General features: G+C 45.6%; 1 protein-coding gene across 2 annotated transcripts in view; it reads left to right on the top strand.

Moving 5' to 3' along the window:
- LOC106606842 (acid-sensing ion channel 2) overlaps positions 1–18,442 on the top strand; it is a 469,551-nt gene that overhangs the window by 371,949 nt on the left and 79,160 nt on the right. The gene's annotated exons all lie outside the window — the stretch shown is intronic.

Here is an 18,442-nt window from a genome sequence, read left to right as displayed (position 1 = left end):
AAAGCAGGGCTTTCATTGGAGCACACATGGCTGTAATGTTGCCTGGGCTGACACAATGGAATGGATGTCCTGATTAATTAGCAAGCTAAAAGCGAAGGCACCCACTTCCTCATTATGACCTGAGGGACATGATACCGCCGCCCCAGGTGTCACGCCCTGATCTGTTTCACCTGTCTTTCTGCTTGTCTCTACCCCCCTCCAGGTGTCGCCCATCTTCCCCATTATCCTCTGTGTATTTATACCTGTGTACTCTGTTTGTCTGTTGCCAGTTCGTTTTGTTTCGTCAAGCCTACCAGTGTTTTTCCCTCTCTTCATGTCTCTTGATTGTTCCTGTTTCCTAGTTTTCCCAGTGTTGACCGTTCTGCCTGCCTTACCCTGAGCGTGCCTGCCGTCCTGTACCTTTGCCCCACCTTTCTGGATTACTGACCTTTGCCTGCCCTGACCCTGAGCCTGCCTTCCGTCCTGTACCTTTGCCCCACCTAGCTCGTTAGGGCTAGGCTGTCTCCAGCCGAAAGCGTACGCAAACTTAACACCCAAAGTTGTCTGTTTTGCGGTACTGCCGGTCACGCATTTATTGAAATGTGTTTTTTCCCTGCCAAGAAGTTTCCTTTCCTTTGAAAGTTTGTTTCTTAATTCCTTTGTTGTTGTTGTAATTCATTTCACCCATCATGTTAAATACCTTGCCTGTCATGAAGTATGATGGCCATCGTAATCATATAAGCCAGATAGGCCTATCACATAAACTCAGCAAAAAAATAAACATCCTCTCACTGTCAACTGTGTTTATTTTCAGCAAACTTAACATAAATATTTGTATGAATATAACAAGATTCAACAACTGAGACATAAACTGAACAAGTTCCACAGACATGTGACTAACATAAATGGAATAATGTGTCCCTGAACAAAGGGGGGGTCAAAATCAAACATAACTGGTGTGGCCATCATCTGCATTAAGTACTGCAGTGCATCTCCTCCTCATGGACTGCACCAGATTTGCCAGTTCTTGCTGTGAGACGTTACCCCACTCTTCCACCAAGGCACCTGCATGTTCTCGGACATTTCTGGGGGGAATGGCCCTAGCCCTCACCCTCCGATCCAACAGGTTCCAGACGTGCTCAATGGAATTGAGATCGGGGCTCTTCGCTGGAAATCACGCACAGAACGAGCAGTATGGCTGGTGGCATTGTCATGCTGGAGGGTCATGTCAGGATGAGCCTGAAGGTAGGGTACCACATGAGGGAGGAGGATGTCTTTCCTGTAACTCACAGCGTTGAGATTGCCTGCAATGACAACAAGCTCAGTTCGATGATGCAGTGACATACCGCCCCAGACCATGACGGACCCTCCACCTCCAAATCGATCCCGCTCCAGAGTACAGACCTTGGTGTAACGCTCATTCCTTTGACGATAAACGCAAATCCAACCATCACCCCTGGTGAGATAAATCCGCGACTCGTCAGTGAAGAGCACTTTTTGCCAGTCCTGTCTGGTCCAGCGACGGTGGGTTTGTGCCCATAGGCGACGTTGTTGCAGGTGATGTCTGATGAGGACCTGCTTTACAACAGGCCTACAAGCCCTCAGTCCAGCCTCTCTCAGCCTACACCGATAGAAGGATTGTGCGTTCCTGGTGTAACTTGGGTCGTTGTTGTTGCCATCCTGTACCTGTCCCGCAGGTGTGATGTTCGGATGTACCGATCCTGTGAAGGTGTTGTTACACGTGGTCTGCCACTGCGAGGACGATCAGCTGTCCGTCCTGTCTCCCTGTAGCGCTGTCTTAGGCGTCTCACAGTACAGAGATTGCAATGTATTGCCCTTGCCACATCTGCAGTCTTTATGCCTCCTTGCAGCATGCCTAAGGCACATTCACGCAGATGAGCAGGGACCCTGGGCATCTTTCTTTTGGTGTTTTTCAGAGTCAGTAGAAAGGTCTCTTTAGTGTCCTAAGTTTTAATAACTGTGACCTTAATTGCCTACTGTCTGTAAGCTGTTAGTGTCTTAACGATCGTTCCACAGGTGCATGTTCATTAATTGTTTATGGTTCATTGAACAAGCATGGGAAACAGTGTTTAAACACTTTACAATGAAGATCTGTGAAGTTATTTGGATTTTACGAATTATCTTTGAAAGACAGGGTCCTGGAAAAGGGACTTTCTTTTTTAGCTGAGTTTACATGCCCTTATATGTCATCAGTCAAAAAGAGGGTGTCTTGACCTGCTCCTGAAATATGCTCCTGCATTCATCCCAGTCATCAGTAAGACAGCATTGGGGTAGGTGCATGTCTGACATCAATTTGTGCGCAATGATCAATTTAAGATAATTGATGCCACATTTCCAACAACTGTTTGTCAAATTTCGTCCCTGCTAGAGATGCCCCGGTCAACTGAAAATGCTGATTTTGTGAACTGTAAATGTCTAGGAGCAACAACGGCTCCGCCGTGAAGTGGTAGACCACACAAGCTCACAGAATGGGACCGCCGGGTGCTGAATGCCTATCGTGTAAAAATCGCCTTTCCTCGGTTGCAGCACTCACTACCGTGTTCCAAACTGCCTCTGGAAGCAACGTCAGCTCAATAACTGTTCGTCGATTGCTTCATGAAATGGGTTTCCATGGCCGAGCAGCCGCACACAAGCCTAAGATCGCCATGCAGAATGCCCAGCATCGGCTGGAGTGGTGAAAAGCTCACCGCCATTGGACTCTGGAGATGTGGAAACATGTTTTCTGGAATGATGAATAACGCTTCACCATCTGGCAGTCCCGACGGACAAATCTGGGTTTGGCGGATGCCAGGAGAACGCTACCTGCCTGGATGCATAGTGACAACTGTAAAGTTGGATGGAGGAGGAATAATGGTCTGGGGCTGTTTTTCATGGTTTCGGGCTAGGCCCCTTAGTTCCAGTGAAGGGAAATCTTAACGATACAGTACATTATGGACGATTCTGTGCTTCCAACTTTGTGGCTACAGTTTGGGGAAAGCCCTTTCCTGTTTCAGCTGGACAATGCCCCCATGCACAATGCGAGGTCCATACAGAAATGGTTTGTTGAGATCGGTGTGGAAGAACTTGACTGACTTAAACAAAGCCCTGACCTCAACCCCATCAAACACCTTTGGGATGAATTGGAATACTGACTGCGAGCCAGGCCTAATCGCCAAACATCAGTGCCCGACCTCACTAATGCTCTTGTGGCTGAATGGAAGCAAGTCCTCACAGAAATGTTCCAACATTTAGTGGAAAACCTTCCCTGAAGAGTGGAGGCAGTAATAGCAGCATAGGGGGGACCAACTTCAAAGGGGGGACCAATACCCATGATTCTGAAATGAGATGTTCGACGGGCAGGTTTCCACATACTTTTGGTCATGTAGTATATGTCTCAACAGGTTTCAATATATGTGTCATGACAATGTAATGACCATATTATGACAGGTTATGGCAAGATGTCAGCTGTTATGACATATTATGACATGGTTATGACTGTGTCATAATGTGTTATGACACTGGGTGTCAAGTAAAGTGTTACCACCCCGTTCATATATGTGCGTTAATGACCTCCCTTCAGTCTCAGGCTTTCTATCTCCCCTCTCTCACCCTCCCTCCCATTCATATTATTTTCTTCCACTGGAATATTAGAGGATGAGAAAGAACACTATGCTGTTCACTGCAGTGTAGTGTGGCATATGATCCCGTAATTATTCATTACTCAAATAACACGCCTCGGGCACTGGCGAATTTGCACAAAACCTTGTCTCTCTGTCGTCTCTCTCGAGGTGGGACTGAACCATGATGAGAACAACACAGAGATAAAGCCAGTGTGGTGGGTCATTGACTCACAATAAGCTGGGCTACAGAGGGTTAGACGGGCATTTGGGGTGTGTTCTGACCTTCACTGTGGAGATCTAGCGTTTTGTTATGTCTTTTCTCTGGCCTCTATACTGTGGCTCCTCCGTTATGGGGCTGATGTCTATAGCAGGGCCTCTAGACTGTGGCTCCTCCGTTATGGGGCTGATGTCTATAGCCAGGGAACAGTGATGCACCTTGGAGAATTGATCGGCGTCGGACAGGAGATGAAAGAGGAAAGGTAAGAGACACGTACAGAAGGAGCACAAGAGAAAGAATTCTAATTGAACAGATAAAGAGAGGATGAGAGGGAGGGAGAGAAAGAAGGAAAGCAAGCAGCAGAGCGAGCTGGTTGGAGTGTTTCTATTCGCAATAGCAATGATTGTAGTGAGAGGTAAAGAGAAAGAGAGAGGCAGAAAGAGGAAAATAGGGAGCGATAGAGGCTTTGATATTAGACATGTGTGTCTCCAGTACAGAGAACGAGCGGGGGACCCTAGAAAACCATTAAAAACGAAATATTTAACTTATTCTGTTTTTCTGTCACTCTGAACCTCCATATCTCCTTTTTTCTATTTTCTGCCCTGTCACCTGCGGATGAGAGGATCGATGAGAGGTGAAGGAGTTTGGTGATGACTACACAACTTTAGTTTGTACAGTCACACCTCAGGGCTGTTGGGACAATACACACACACACACACACACACACACACACTTTGTAGCTCGGGATTTTAACAAAGCAAATTTGAGGAAAACACTACCGAAGTTCTATCAACACACTGACTGTAGTATTCACACTGGGAAAAGACTTGACCACTGCTATTCTCTCTTCCAGGATGCCTACAAGCCCCCCCTCCCTTCTGTAAATCAGATCATGACTCCATTTTGCTCCTCCCTTCCTATAGGCACAAACTCAAACAGGAAGTACCCATGCTTATGTCTATTCAACTCTGGTCTGACCAATCGGAATCCATGCTTCAAGATTGCTTTGATCATGCGGACTGGGATATGTTCTGTGTAGCCTCGGATAATAACATTGCCGTATACACCGACACGGTGACTGAGTTCATCAGGACGTGTATAGGGTCATCAGGACGTGTATATATGTTGTTCCCACTGTGACTATTAAAACCTACCCACACCAGAAACCGTGGATAGATGGCAGCATCCGTGCTAAACTGAAAGCATGAACCACCGCGTTTAACCATGGCAAGGTGGCTGGGAATATGGTTGAATAGTTATTTCCTCCGTAAGGCAATCAAACAGGCAAAACATCCTTACAGAGACAAAGTGGACGGCTCAGATATGAGACATATGTGACAGGGTCTACAGACGATCACGGATTACAAAGGGAATACCAGCAGACGCCGACGTCTTGCTCCCAGAAGAGCTAAACACCTTCTTCGCCCGCTTTGAGGATAACACAGTGCCATCGACGCGACCCGCTCCCATGGACTGTGGGCTCTCCTTTTCCGTGGCCGACGTGAGTAAGACACGTGTTAACCCTTGCATGACTGCCGGCCCAGAAGACATCCCTAGCCGCAACCTCAGAGCATGCGCAGACCAGCTGGCTGGAGTGTTTGCGGACATATTCAATCTCTCCCTATCCCAGTCTGCTGTCCCGATTTGCTTCACGATCTCCACTATTGTTCCTGTACCCAAGAAAGCAAAGGTAACTGAACTAAATGACTTTCGACCCGTAGCACTCACTTCTGTCATCATGAAGTGCTTTGAGAGGCTAGTTAAGGATTATATCACTCTACCTTACCTGACACCCTAGACCAGGCGTGGGCAATTCCAGTCCTCAAGGGCCTGATTGGTGTCACAGTTTTTACACAGCCTCAGCTAACACACCTGACTCCAATAATCAACTAATCATGATATTCAGTTTAGAATGCAATCTGATTAATCAGCTGTGTTTGCTGGGGAAGGAGAAAAAGTGTGACATCAATCAGGCCCCTGAGGACTAGAGTTGACCCACTTCAATTTGCTTGCCGCCCCAATACCTCCACAGACGATGCAATCGCCATCGCACTGCACACTGCCCTATCCCACCTGAACAAGAGTAATACCTATGTAAGAATGTTGTTCATTGACTAGAGCTCAGCATTCAACACCATAGTACCCTCCAAGCTCTTCATCAAGCTCGGGGCCCTGGGTCCTGGACTTCCTGACGGCCGCCCACACGTGGTGAAAGTAGGAAACAACACCTCCACTTCACTGATCCTCAACACAGGGGCCCCACAAGGGTGCGTACTCAGCCCCCTTCTGTACTCCATGTTCACTCCCTGCCACACACGCCTCCAACTCAATCATCAAGTTTGCAGATGACACAACCATGGTAGGCTTGATTACCAACAATGATGAGACAGCCTACAGGGAGGAGGTGAGGGACCTTGCAGAATGGTGCCAGGAAAATAACCTCTCCCTCAACATCAACAAAACAAAGGAGCTGATCGTGGACTTCGGGAACAGCAGAGGGAGCACACCCCTACCCACATTGGCGGGACCGTAGTGGAGAAGGGCAAAAGCTTCTAGTTCCTCGGCGTACACATCACTGACAATCTGAAATGGTCCACCCACACAGATAGTTTGGTGAAGAAGGCTTGGCCACTAAGACCCTCACAAACTTTTACAGATGCACAATTGAGAGCATCCTGACAGGCTATATCACCGCATGGTACGGCAACTGCACCGCCCGCAACCGCAGGACTCTCCAGAGGGTGGTGCGGTCTGCCCAACGCATCACCGGGGGCACACGGCCTGCCCTCCAGGACACAATCAGCACCCGAGCCATGGCCTGTTGACTCCACTATCATCCAGAAGGCGAGGTCAGTACAGGTGCATCAAAGCTGGGACTGAGAGACTGAAAAATAGCTTCTATCTCAAGGCCATCAGACTGTTAAATAGCCATCCCTAGCCGGCTACCACCCGGTTACTCAACCCTGCACCTTAAAGGCTTCTGCCCTATATACATAGACATGAAAGCACTGGTCACTTTAATAATGGAACACTAGTCACTTTAATAATGTTTACATACTGCATTACTAATTTCATATGCACATACTGTATTCTATTCTACTGTAATTTAGTCAATGCTACTCCAACATTGCTCGTCCTAATATTTATATTCTTCTTAATTCCATTATTTTACTTTTAGATTTGTGTGTATTGTTGTGAATTGTTAGATACTACTGCACTGTTGGAGCTAGGAACACAAGCATTTCGCTACACCAGTAATAACATCTGCTAAATATGTGTATGTGACCAATACAATTTGATTTGACACACACACGCAGACACACACGCAGGCAGACAGAGAGAGACAGAGAGAGAGAGACAGAGCCAGAGAGACAGAGTGAGAGAGAGCAGAAAAATGTGGTCACTGCACGACAGAGAAATATTCCTCACCAAGAGATTCATTATTCACAGAAATTACTACATTTATTCAAAATGTTTACTTATTAAACCCAGAGCAAATAAAAAAAAATACTCATGGGCGAAGGAGCATAGCCATAGCCTGATGGACACTGAATAATAACATCTGCATAGTAAGCAGTAACTTACTTATTATTGTGATTTTTATTATTATGATTATTATTATTGTGATTATTATTACAACTAGTAGTGGTACGGGTAGTAAGGGTGATGGTAGTGATAGCAGTTTAATGATGGTGGTTGTAGTTGTCACGGCTGTCGAAAGGATCGGACCAAAGTGCAGCGTGGTTGTAGTGCCACATTTATTTATTCCGTGAAACGTTGCGATACACAAATAACTAGAATAACAAAAACAACAAACCGTGACGCAGAGAGAAATAAACACTACTCAAAAGATAATCACCCACAAAACTCAGGTAGAAAAACCCCTACTTAAATATGATCTCCAATTAGAGGCAACAAGGACCAGCTGCCTCCAATTGGAGATCAACCCCCCCAAAAAAACATAGAAATAGAACAACTAGAACTTAAACATAGAAATAGAAGACATAGAAAAACACGCCCTGACCTACTCTACCATAGAAAATCACATATTTCTATGGTCAGGACGTGACCGTAGTAGTAGTAATGATGATGGTAGTTGTAGTATTGATATAATGGTGAGGATGACAGTTAGTTAGTTATAAGTTAGTTAAAGTTTCATTTCCCACCTTTAGCTTTTTCTATTTATTGTATTTCTACTATTGACTGTTACCATTTTATTGTTGTTATCTACAACCATTTTATATTATTATTGTTATTATTATTCATAATTTTATTACAATGTATATTGTATACATTGTTGCTTTGGCAATATTGGCACAATGTTCTACATGCCAATAAAGCAGCTTGAATATGAGAGAGAAAATATCCATCTTTTCTCAGCGGACAGACTCCAGGCCATTGTATCCATGGCCCCAGTCCAGTGAGCACACAGCAGATAGACTCCACAGCCTTTATATTTAAACCACAGACAGATTACTGGGATTAAGGTGGTTCTCTGTTGTAATTGAATGGGTCACCCCATGGCTTTGTGTTTGAAATACAATCTATTAGAACGGGGCTGAATAGCCCCAAAACCTTTTCACTCTTAAGAGCAATCATTTTCTATGTGTACCTTCTCTCCAATTGTCTATTACCCCTCTCATTCAATCTCTTTCTCGTTATCTCTCTCCACTCTCTTTCGCTCATTGTCACACAAACTCACTCTTTCTATCTCTTTCTATTGCGCTCTTCACTCCCTATCTCTTTCTCCTCCCTCACTATCTTCCACTCTCCGTTCTCTCTCTTTCTCTCTCTTCTTCTCTCCTCTTTTTCTTCTAAATATAGTTTCACTCCTCAATCTCCCTGCCAGGGCCCTTCTTAATAACCTCTCAATAAAATCATTAGCATGACATATCTGTCAGTCCTTAGTCTCAGGAGCTCTGTGTGTATCAGCAGGGAGGGTGACAGATTATTACTGACACGTCACTCTCAGTCCCACATAGACAAGATACACCTGGATCAGACCTATCCACAATCAATCCCAGACTTTGAGCAGAGAGTTTTTGTCCTGAAGAGAAAGTTATGATAAGTCATGACCTGGGGATGGAGTTCAGTAAAGGCCAAGCTCTGAGAGATGGAAATAGGAGAGCGAGAAGGAGAGAGGGAAAGGGAGAAGGAGAGGGAGAGCGGGGGAGAGGGAGAGCTGGGGAGAGGGAAAGTGGGGGAGAGGATGAGCAGATAGACAGGGGCCCACTGGGGGCAAGAGACATAATTGACAGCAGCTCCAAGCAGGTAGGTATCAAAGCAGAACGTTAGTCAGTGAGGGGATTGAACCGACTGACTCTGACATACCTGTCCCAGTTCTCTGTCTGCCCCTGGGTTAACGCTAGCTGTCTCTGACAGAAACACTGAGATCTCTGCTTACCGTGGATAGCTCCGCTGGTCAAGCTGCTAACAAGTACCCTTGAATAGCGCAGTGTGTCATGACAAGTCAGTAGTTGCTAGCTAGCTAACCTGACATGTGATACAATGACTGCTAATGATATGTCATATTAATGACATGAGAGTGCAGATGGCTCCGTAATAAAGAAGTATCAATGAGTTCCCAGGAGCTCTCCACTGAACCAAATACAGCAATAAGAGATAGGACATCATCCTTTGGAGGGGATTTTCATCATTTTTCAACGTGTTCAGTTCATAAAGTGCTGGAGACTTGTTCTCTCTTTTTATCCCCCCTGTTTTTAGTGCGTTATTAGAGGCGTTTAGAGTGGGTATGAAAAAGCATGCGGCAGCGGGTCCCTGACTGGGAGGCCATTTTAATGATTTAATGGCGCCTTTTAGTATTAATTTCACTGTGTTGAGGAAAAACTTGTTCCAAGGATCAGGCAGAGCTCAGAACGATTTTTTCCTTAACAACTGTGAGCCGCAGCTCCTATCTGTGCTGCACACGGCTGCCATTTTAAAGTTGGCAGCCAATCAGACACAGTAAAGCAAGGTCACAGACCTACCACCTCATACCTCGCACCTCCCCACATCTCCTCCAAGAGAAATAAGCACTTAACTCCATCTCTCTTCCTCTTCCCTGCTGCCCCTCCCACTTGTCTTTCTCTCTGCCTGTTCTAACCCGCTTAGAAGAAAAATGAGGAGAGCAGGTGTTAGGAGCCATGCTAGCCACTTAGGTCGTTGAGCCCAGCTCTGCCTCTGTGCTGGCTATGGAGAGAGTGGTTCATTCTGATCCCCCTGCCCAAAGACAGCGAGATTAGTGATGCAGGAAAGTGCAGTGTCTCTGTGCTGCAGTGCTCTGTTTACTGAGTGTCCTCCATACTGATGGTGACAAAGGGCACAGTGGTGTCTCTTCACCCAGCACACAGAGCACATCTCTCACACACACATACACATACTGACACAAACACTGACTTCCCATGATGGAATAGTCACAGACATGTAGAGACAGACACCACTTGACTACCAACAGATGTTGCTGATATATAGAGAACAGTGAGGAAAACATAGGCCTACTATAGCAGATTCAAGCATTCATGGTCATCTAAGAAACAAGACAATAGAAAGTGATTTGAGCTTTGATCTAATAGGAGGCTGAAGTACAGTGCATTACATTAGACTGAGATAACATTGACTATATTGAATGTATGGTAATATGCTGTTCCACATTAGCAGTTCTAACTATCCTCTCCACTCTGTGTCATTGAGCGTGTCTGGTACACAATGATCCCACTCATCCCAGTGTCCTGCAATCAGTAGAGGAGATGGCTTGATTTCTCCCTCCTCACCATCCCGTCTGACACTCTAATGGAGTGCTAGTTGAGTCATCAAGGCTGACCTGGCATCATCAATCACCGGGCGGGGAGGTTTTCATCCCTACCAGAGTTAAATGTCAATAGTGACGTGGGGCTGAAGGTGAACACACAAAACGTGATGGAGCAAAACCCCCAGCCCATTGACATTCACCACAGGGGGAGCAAAACCACCAGCCAGCCCATTGACATTCACCACAGGGGAGGTCCCTATCAAAGCTTATCAAAATGACACTGAACAAAAATATAAATGCAACATATAAATTGTTGGTCCCATGTTTCATGAGCTGAAATAAAAGATCCCAGAAATGTTCCATATGAACAAAAAGCTTATTTATCTCAAATATTGTGCACTAATTTGTTTACATCCCTTCTCATTTGCCAAGATAATCCCTCCAACTGACAGGTGTGGCATATCAAGAAGCTGATTAAACAGCATGATCATTACACAGGTGCACCTTGTGCTGGTGACAATAAAAGGCCACTCTAAAATGTACAGTTTTGTCACGCAACACAATACCACATATGTCTCAAGTTTTGAGGGAGTGTGCAATTAACATACTGACTGCAGGAATGTTCACCAGAGCTGTTAACAGACAATTTAATGTTAATTTCTATACCATAAGCCGCCTCCTACGTCATTTTAGAAAATTTGGCAGTACGTCCAACCGGTCTCACAACCACAGACCACATGTAACCACAACAGCCCAGGACCTCCACGTCCGACATCTTCACATGCAGATTGTCTGAGACCAGCCACCCGGACAGCTGATAAAACTGTGGGTTTGCACAGCTGAAGGATTTCTGCACAAACTGTCAGAAAACGTCTCAGGGAAGTTCATCTATGTCGTAACCGACTTTAGTGGACAAACACTCACCTTCAATGGCCACTGGCACGCTGGAGAAATGTGCTCTTCATGGATGAATCTCGGTTTCAACTGTACCGGGCAGTTGGCAGCGTGTATGGCATTGTGTGGGCGAGCGGTTTGTTGATGTAAACGTTGTGAACAAAGTTCCCCATGGTGGCGGTGGGGTTATGGTATGGGCAGGCATAAGCTGTATTTTATCGCTGGCAATTTGAATGCACAGAGATACCGTGATGAGATCCTGAGGCCCATTGTCATGCCATTCATCCGCCACCATCACCTCATGTTTCAGCATGATAATGCACGGCCCCATGTCGCAAGGATCTGTACACAATTCCTGGAAGCTGAAAATGTCCCAGTTCTCCATGGGTGGCATACTCACTAGACATGTCACCCATTGAGCAGTAAATTCCAGTTCCTGCCAATATCCAGCAACTTTGCACAGCCGATGAAGAGGAGTGAGACAACATTCCACAATCAACAGCCTGATCAACTCTATGTGAAGGAGATGTGTCACGCTGCATGATGCAACTGGTGGTCACACCAGACACTGACTGGTTTTCTGATCCACACCCCTCCCTTTTTTTAAGGTATCTGTGACCAACAGATGCATACCTGTATTCCCAGTCATGTGAAATCCATAGATTAGGGCCTAATGAATTTATTTCAATTGACTGATTTTCTTACATGAACTGTAATTCAGTGAAATCTTCGAAATTGTTGCATGTTGCGTTTATATTTTTGTTTTATATATAAATCTTTTCTACTCCATCCACATAGAAATACACTACATGACAAAAAGTATGTGAACACCTGCTTGTCGAACATCTCACTCCAAAATCATGTGCATTCATATGGAGTTGGTCCCCCCGTTGCTACTATAACTCTTCTTTGAAGGCTTTCCACTAGATGTTGGAACATTGCTGCAGGGACTTGCTTCCATTCAGCCACAAGAGCATTATTGAGGTCGGGCACTGATGTTGGCCAATTAGGACTGGCTCGCAGTCGGCGTTCCAATTCATCCCAAATATCAGAACTCAGGATAAGACCCAGATGCAGACAGCTTGAGTCACAAACAGGGGGCAGGCAAAAGACAGGTCAAAGGCAGGCAGAGGTCCGTAATCCAGGGCAGAGTCAACAAGGTACAGAACAGTAGGCTCGGGGGTCAGGACAGGCAGAGGTTCGTAAACGGGTCAGAGTCAGGCAAATACAGAACGGAGAAACTAGGAAACAGAACTTGAGAAAGCAGGGAGATGGGAAAACACACTGGTAAGACCTGACAAGACAAGACGAACTAGCAACAGACAAACAGAGAACACAGGTATAAATACACTGGGGATAATGAGGAAGATGGGCGACACCTGGAGGAAGGTGGAGACAAGCACAAAGACAGGTGAAACAGATCAAGGTGTGACACCAAAGTTGTTTGATAGGGTTGAGGTCAGGGTTTGAAAAACAGCCCCAGGCTATTATTCCTCCTCCACCAAACTTTACAGTTGGCACTATGCGTTCGGGCAGGTAGCTTTCTCATGGCATCCACCAAACCCAGATTTGTCTGTTGGACTGCCAGATGGTGAAGCATGATTCATCACTCCAGAAAACACATTTCCACTGCTCCAGAGTCCAATGGTGGCGAGCTTTACACCACTCCAGCCAATGCTTGGCATTGCTTATGGGGATCTTAGATTTATGTGCAGCTGCTCGGCCATGGGAACCCATTTAATGAAGCTCCCAACAAACAGTTATTGTGCTGACATTACTTCCAGAGGCAGTTTGGAACTCGGTAGTGAGTGTTGCAACCGAGGAAAGACAATTTGTACGCGCTACGCGCTTCAGCACTCAGCTGTCCCCTTCTGTGAGCTTGTGTGGCCTACCACTTCACGGCTGAGCTGTTGTTGTCCTAGAAATTTCCACTTCACAATAACAACACTTACAGTTGACCGGGGCAGCTCTTACAGGTCAGAAATCTGACAAAACTGACTTGTTGGAAAGGTGGCATCCTATGACGTTGCAACCTTGAAAGTCACTGAACTCTTCAGTAAGGACATTCTACTGCCAATGTTTGTATATGTTTATTGCATGGCTATGTGTTCGATTTTATGCACCTGTCAGCAACGAGTGTGGCTGAACTAGTCGAAACCATTCATTAGGGGTGTCAACATACTTTTGTATATATAGTGTATAACAGTGTATGTGAACAAGCGGAATTCATCAGACACACTGGGCTACAAAACCCACATTCACAACTTCTCACAGTTCCCACCTACCTCTGCTTTAGACCAGGCACAACAGTTTTACACCTCCCCTGCCTTTTTCCACGAATAAATCCAATTTGGTGACTGAAATGTTTCATAGAGCTCTGGTGCTGCTGTATAGCTTCTCCACAGCATCAGATTAATCTCTCACCCTCCCTCTCCATTCCCTCCCTCTCCTCTCTTTCACCCCCTCCTCTTCACTCCCTCACTCTTATCACACCTTTTCTTTGCCTAGTCTCGCTTGTTCTGTCTATCCATCCTCCCTTCTCACTCCATTTCTCTCTGCCTCATGGGTTGTGGTTGTGTGAGCCACAGTCTGTAATAGTGGGACTAGAGTCTGTAATCAGAGAGATGTCTGTCTGTCTGTCTGTCTGTCTGTCTGTCTGTCTGTCTGTCTGTCTGTCTGTCTGTCTGTCTGTCTGTCTGTCTGTCTGTCTGTCTGTCTGTCTGTCTGTCTGTCTGTCTGTCTGTCTGTCTGTCTGTCTGTCTGTCTGTCTGTCTGTCTGTCTGTCTGTCTGTCTGTCTGTCTGTCTGTCTGTGTCTGTCTGTCTGTCTGTCTGTGTGTGTGCTGGGTAATGATTATCTAGGCGGGTGTTACAGAGGGGGCTGATACTGATACGGGGCCTTCATACAGGAACATCAGAGGCCTGCTGCTGATCACTAAATCTCCCCAGTGGGGTGGTGGTTGAGAGAGTGTGTGGGCAGAGAGCAGAGAGCTCTCACAGGAAAAGCCCTCATACAGAGGACGCCTTGTGCGGTTGGACAGATCGACGTGATCATAAAAGCACAGCCCTGCAGTGCAGGTGATATCTCTCTCACTCTCTCTCTTATCTGATTCTCTAATCCTGACTGCTTATTCATGTTATTTTTCATTTTCACAGTACTGGTATTTATATTCCCCCCCAGACCAGTCTTTGACTACATGTATACCCAGCAGCCCCTCTCGGAGTCCCACACTGCAATCACTAACATATCCTTTGAACAGGATCTCTCTCTCTCTCTCTCTCTCTCTCTCTCTCTCTCTCTCTCTCTCTGCTGTAACTTGCACTCCCTCCCTCCACTCATGTTCTCTATAGTTTCCAGACACACATTAAGATGTCACCATCCACCCTCATACATGGCTACCTACGGTACATTCATCACCCGGTGCAGTGGATGAATGCAGTGTGTATTGTGAAGGACAGATGGAATGCTGACTGTTGGAATCAACCCAGCACAATGCAGTCTGTTATTGGGTAAACCTACCAACCAACTGGAGGCTGAGTAAAGTGGACTTACAGTATCAGTGCTGAGCTGGCTGGCCCGCTCCAAAAACTATGGAAATGCTACAGAGTTAGAGTTGTTAGTATTCCAGTGAAGGAGATGCTACAGGTTAGAGTTGTTAATATTCCAGTGAAGGAGATGCTACAGGTTAGAGTTGTTAATATTCCAGTGAAGGAGATGCTACAGGTTAGAGTTGTTAATATTCCAGTGAAGGAGATGCTACAGGTTAGAGTTGTTAGTATTCCAGTGAAGGAGATGCTACTGGCTAGAGCTGTTAGTATTCCAGTGAAGGAGATGCTACTGGCTAGAGTTGTTAGTATTCCAGTGAAGGAGATGCTACTGGCTAGAGTTGTTAGTATTCCAGTGAAGGAGATGCTACTGGCTAGAGCTGTTAGTATTCCAGTGAAGGAGATGCTACTGGCTAGAGCTGTTAATATTCCAGTGAAGGAGATGCTACTGGCTAGAGTTGTTAGTATTCCAGTGAAGTAGATGCTACTGGCTACAGCTGTTAGTATTCCAGTGAAGGAGATGCTACTGGCTAGAGCTGTTAGTATTCCAGTGGAGGAGATGCTACTGGCTAGAGCTGTTAGTATTCCAGTGGAGGAGATGCTACTGGCTAGAGCTGTTAGTATTCCAGTAAAGTAGATGCTACTGGCTAGAGCTGTTAGTATTCCAGTGAAGGAGATGCTACAGGTTAGAGTTGTTAATATTCCAGTGAAGGAGATGCTACTGGGTAGAGCTGTTAGTATTCCAGTGAAGGAGATGCTACTGGCTAGAGCTGTTAGTATTCCAGTGAAGGAGATGCTACAGGTTAGAGTTGTTAGTATTCCAGTGGAGGAGATGCTACTGGCTAGAGCTGTTAGTATTCCAGTGAAGGAGATGCTACTGGCTAGAGCTGTTAGTATTCCAGTGAAGGAGATGCTACAGGTTAGAGTTGTTACTGTTCCAGTGAAGGAGATGCTACAGGTTAGAGTTGTTAGTATTCCAGTGAAGGAGATGCTACAGGTTAGAGTTGTTAGTATTCCAGTGGAGGAGATGCTACTGGCTAGAGCTGTTAGTATTCCAGTGAAGGAGATGCTACTGGCTAGAGCTGTTAGTATTCCAGTGAAGGAGATGCTACTGGCTAGAGCTGTTAGTATTCCAGTGAAGGAGATGCTACAGGTTAGAGTTGTTAGTATTCCAGTGGAGGAGATGCTACTGGCTAGAGCTGTTAGTATTCCAGTGAAGGAGATGCTACTGGCTAGAGCTGTTAGTATTCCAGTGAAGGAGATGCTACAGGTTAGAGTTGTTACTGTTCCAGTGAAGGAGATGCTACAGGTTAGAGTTGTTAGTATTCCAGTGAAGGAGATGCTACTGGCTAGAGCTGTTAGTATTCCAGTGAAGGAGATGCTACAGGTTAGAGCTGTTAGTATTCCAGTGAAGGAGATGCTACTGGCTAGAGTTGTTAATATTCCAGTGAAGGAGATGCTACTGGCTAGAGCTGTTAGTATTCCAGTAAAGTAGATGCTACTGGCTAGAGCTGTTAGTATTCCAGTGAAGGAGATGCTACTGGCTAGAGCTGTTAGTATTCCAGTGAAGGAGATGCTACTGGCTAGAGCTGTTAGTATTCCAGTGAAGGAGATGCTACTGGCTAGAGCTGTTAGTATTCCAGTGAAGGAGATGCTACTGGCTAGAGCTGTTAGTATTCCAGTGAAGGAGATGCTACTGGCTAGAGCTGTTAGTATTCCAGTGAAGGAGATGCTACTGGCTAGAGCTGTTAGTATTCCAGTGAAGGAGCTGCTACTGGCTAGAGCTGTTAGTATTCCAGTGAAGGAGATGCTACTGGCTAGAGCTGTTTGTATTCCAGTGAAGGAGATGCTACTGGCTAGAGCTGTTAGTATTCCAGTGAAGGATATGCTACTGGCTAGAGCTTTTAGTATTCTAGTGAAGGAATAGGTTAGAGTTGGTTGCCTCATCCAGACACCCGTGAAGGACAGGTAACGGTTGCCTTTGATTAGCCAGTCTGTGTTAGCTCTGCTGCAAAAATAATAGAAGCATTTGGTATGAACACACACATACACCATGAGGAGAGATCAGATGCTAATTAAGAGTCAATTAGCCTGCAGCTTGGTGGGTGATTGACCTCTCTAACGTGGGGATAGGGACCGCTCCCCCAGCTCATTTATTTACAGTCCCACTGACTCTCCTTCCTCTGTTTACCACACACTGTCTCTGACTGGATCCCTCTGTCAGAAACTGTCCTCCCTCATGCAGACCACACACACACACACACACACACACACACACAGACAGACAGACAGACAGACAGACAGACAGACAGACAGACAGACAGACAGACAGACAGACACAGAGACACACAGACACACAGACACACAGACAGACAGACAGACAGACAGACAGACAGACAGACAGACAGACAGACAGACAGACAGACAGACAGACAGACAGACAGACAGACAGACAGACAGACAGACACACTGCCATGGACCACTGGGGATGAAAAACAAAAACATGTCTTTGTGCCCACTTACCGTCATCATGGTTTGACTTTGAACACACTACTGATAAGTACAAGACAATGTTCTCTCCAGCCAGGTCTGAAGAAAGCAGTATATGCACTCATACAACCTTGTGCCATTTAAATAAAAGGGTCCATCCTCCCCAAGTTGTGTGTAGCCTTACGAAAGTGTACTTGAAAGCAGCCACACTGTTTGTATTGTTTCTAATAAACCATTGCAGTTACCCGCTCTGTGTTACAGAGGGTAGTGTGTACGGCCCAGTACTGGGGCCAAGCTTCCTGCTATCCAGGACCTTTATACCAGGCGGTGTCAGCGGAAGGCTCTAGAAATTGCCAGACTCCAGCCACCCTGGTCATAGATTATTCTCTCTGCTACCACACAGCAAGCGGTACCGGAACGCCAAGTCTAGGTCCAAAAGGCTTCTTAACAGATTATACCCCCAAGCCATAAGACTCCTGAACAGCTAATGAAATGGCTATCCGGACTATTTGCTTTTTTATTTTTTTATTTTTTACTTCAGTTTATTTTAGTAAATACTTTCTTAACACTTATTTTTCTTAAAACTGCATTGTTGGTTAAGGGCTTGTAAGTAAGCATTTCACTGTAAGGTCTACACCTGTTGTATTCGGCGCATGTGAAAAATAACATTTGATTTGATTTGTGTTGATTTGCTCTCACACATTACATTTGTTTTTCCTCTTCTGCTTTCCTTTGAGGTGGAGATTGTTCTTTGCTCTGGGGGAAAAATCAATGATGGTTCTCTACCTCCTGGCTCAAAATTCCCTGTGTGGACCTGTGTTGTTCTAGTTGGGTCGATGTGGTAGTTTGAATATAGAACACACTCTCTCTCTTTATTTAACCTTTATTCTCTCTCTTTCTCCCTGTCTCTCTCCTCGCTTAGTCTTTTCTCTCTTTCTCTATTTTGCTCT

The sequence above is a fragment of the Salmo salar genome, chromosome 06 (assembly GCF_965601325.2).
Source record: "Salmo salar chromosome 06, fSalSal1, whole genome shotgun sequence".
NCBI lineage: Eukaryota > Metazoa > Chordata > Actinopteri > Salmoniformes > Salmonidae > Salmo > Salmo salar.
The sequence above is the reverse complement of the archived record's forward strand: the minus strand, read 5'-3'. Positions and strand labels throughout refer to the sequence as shown.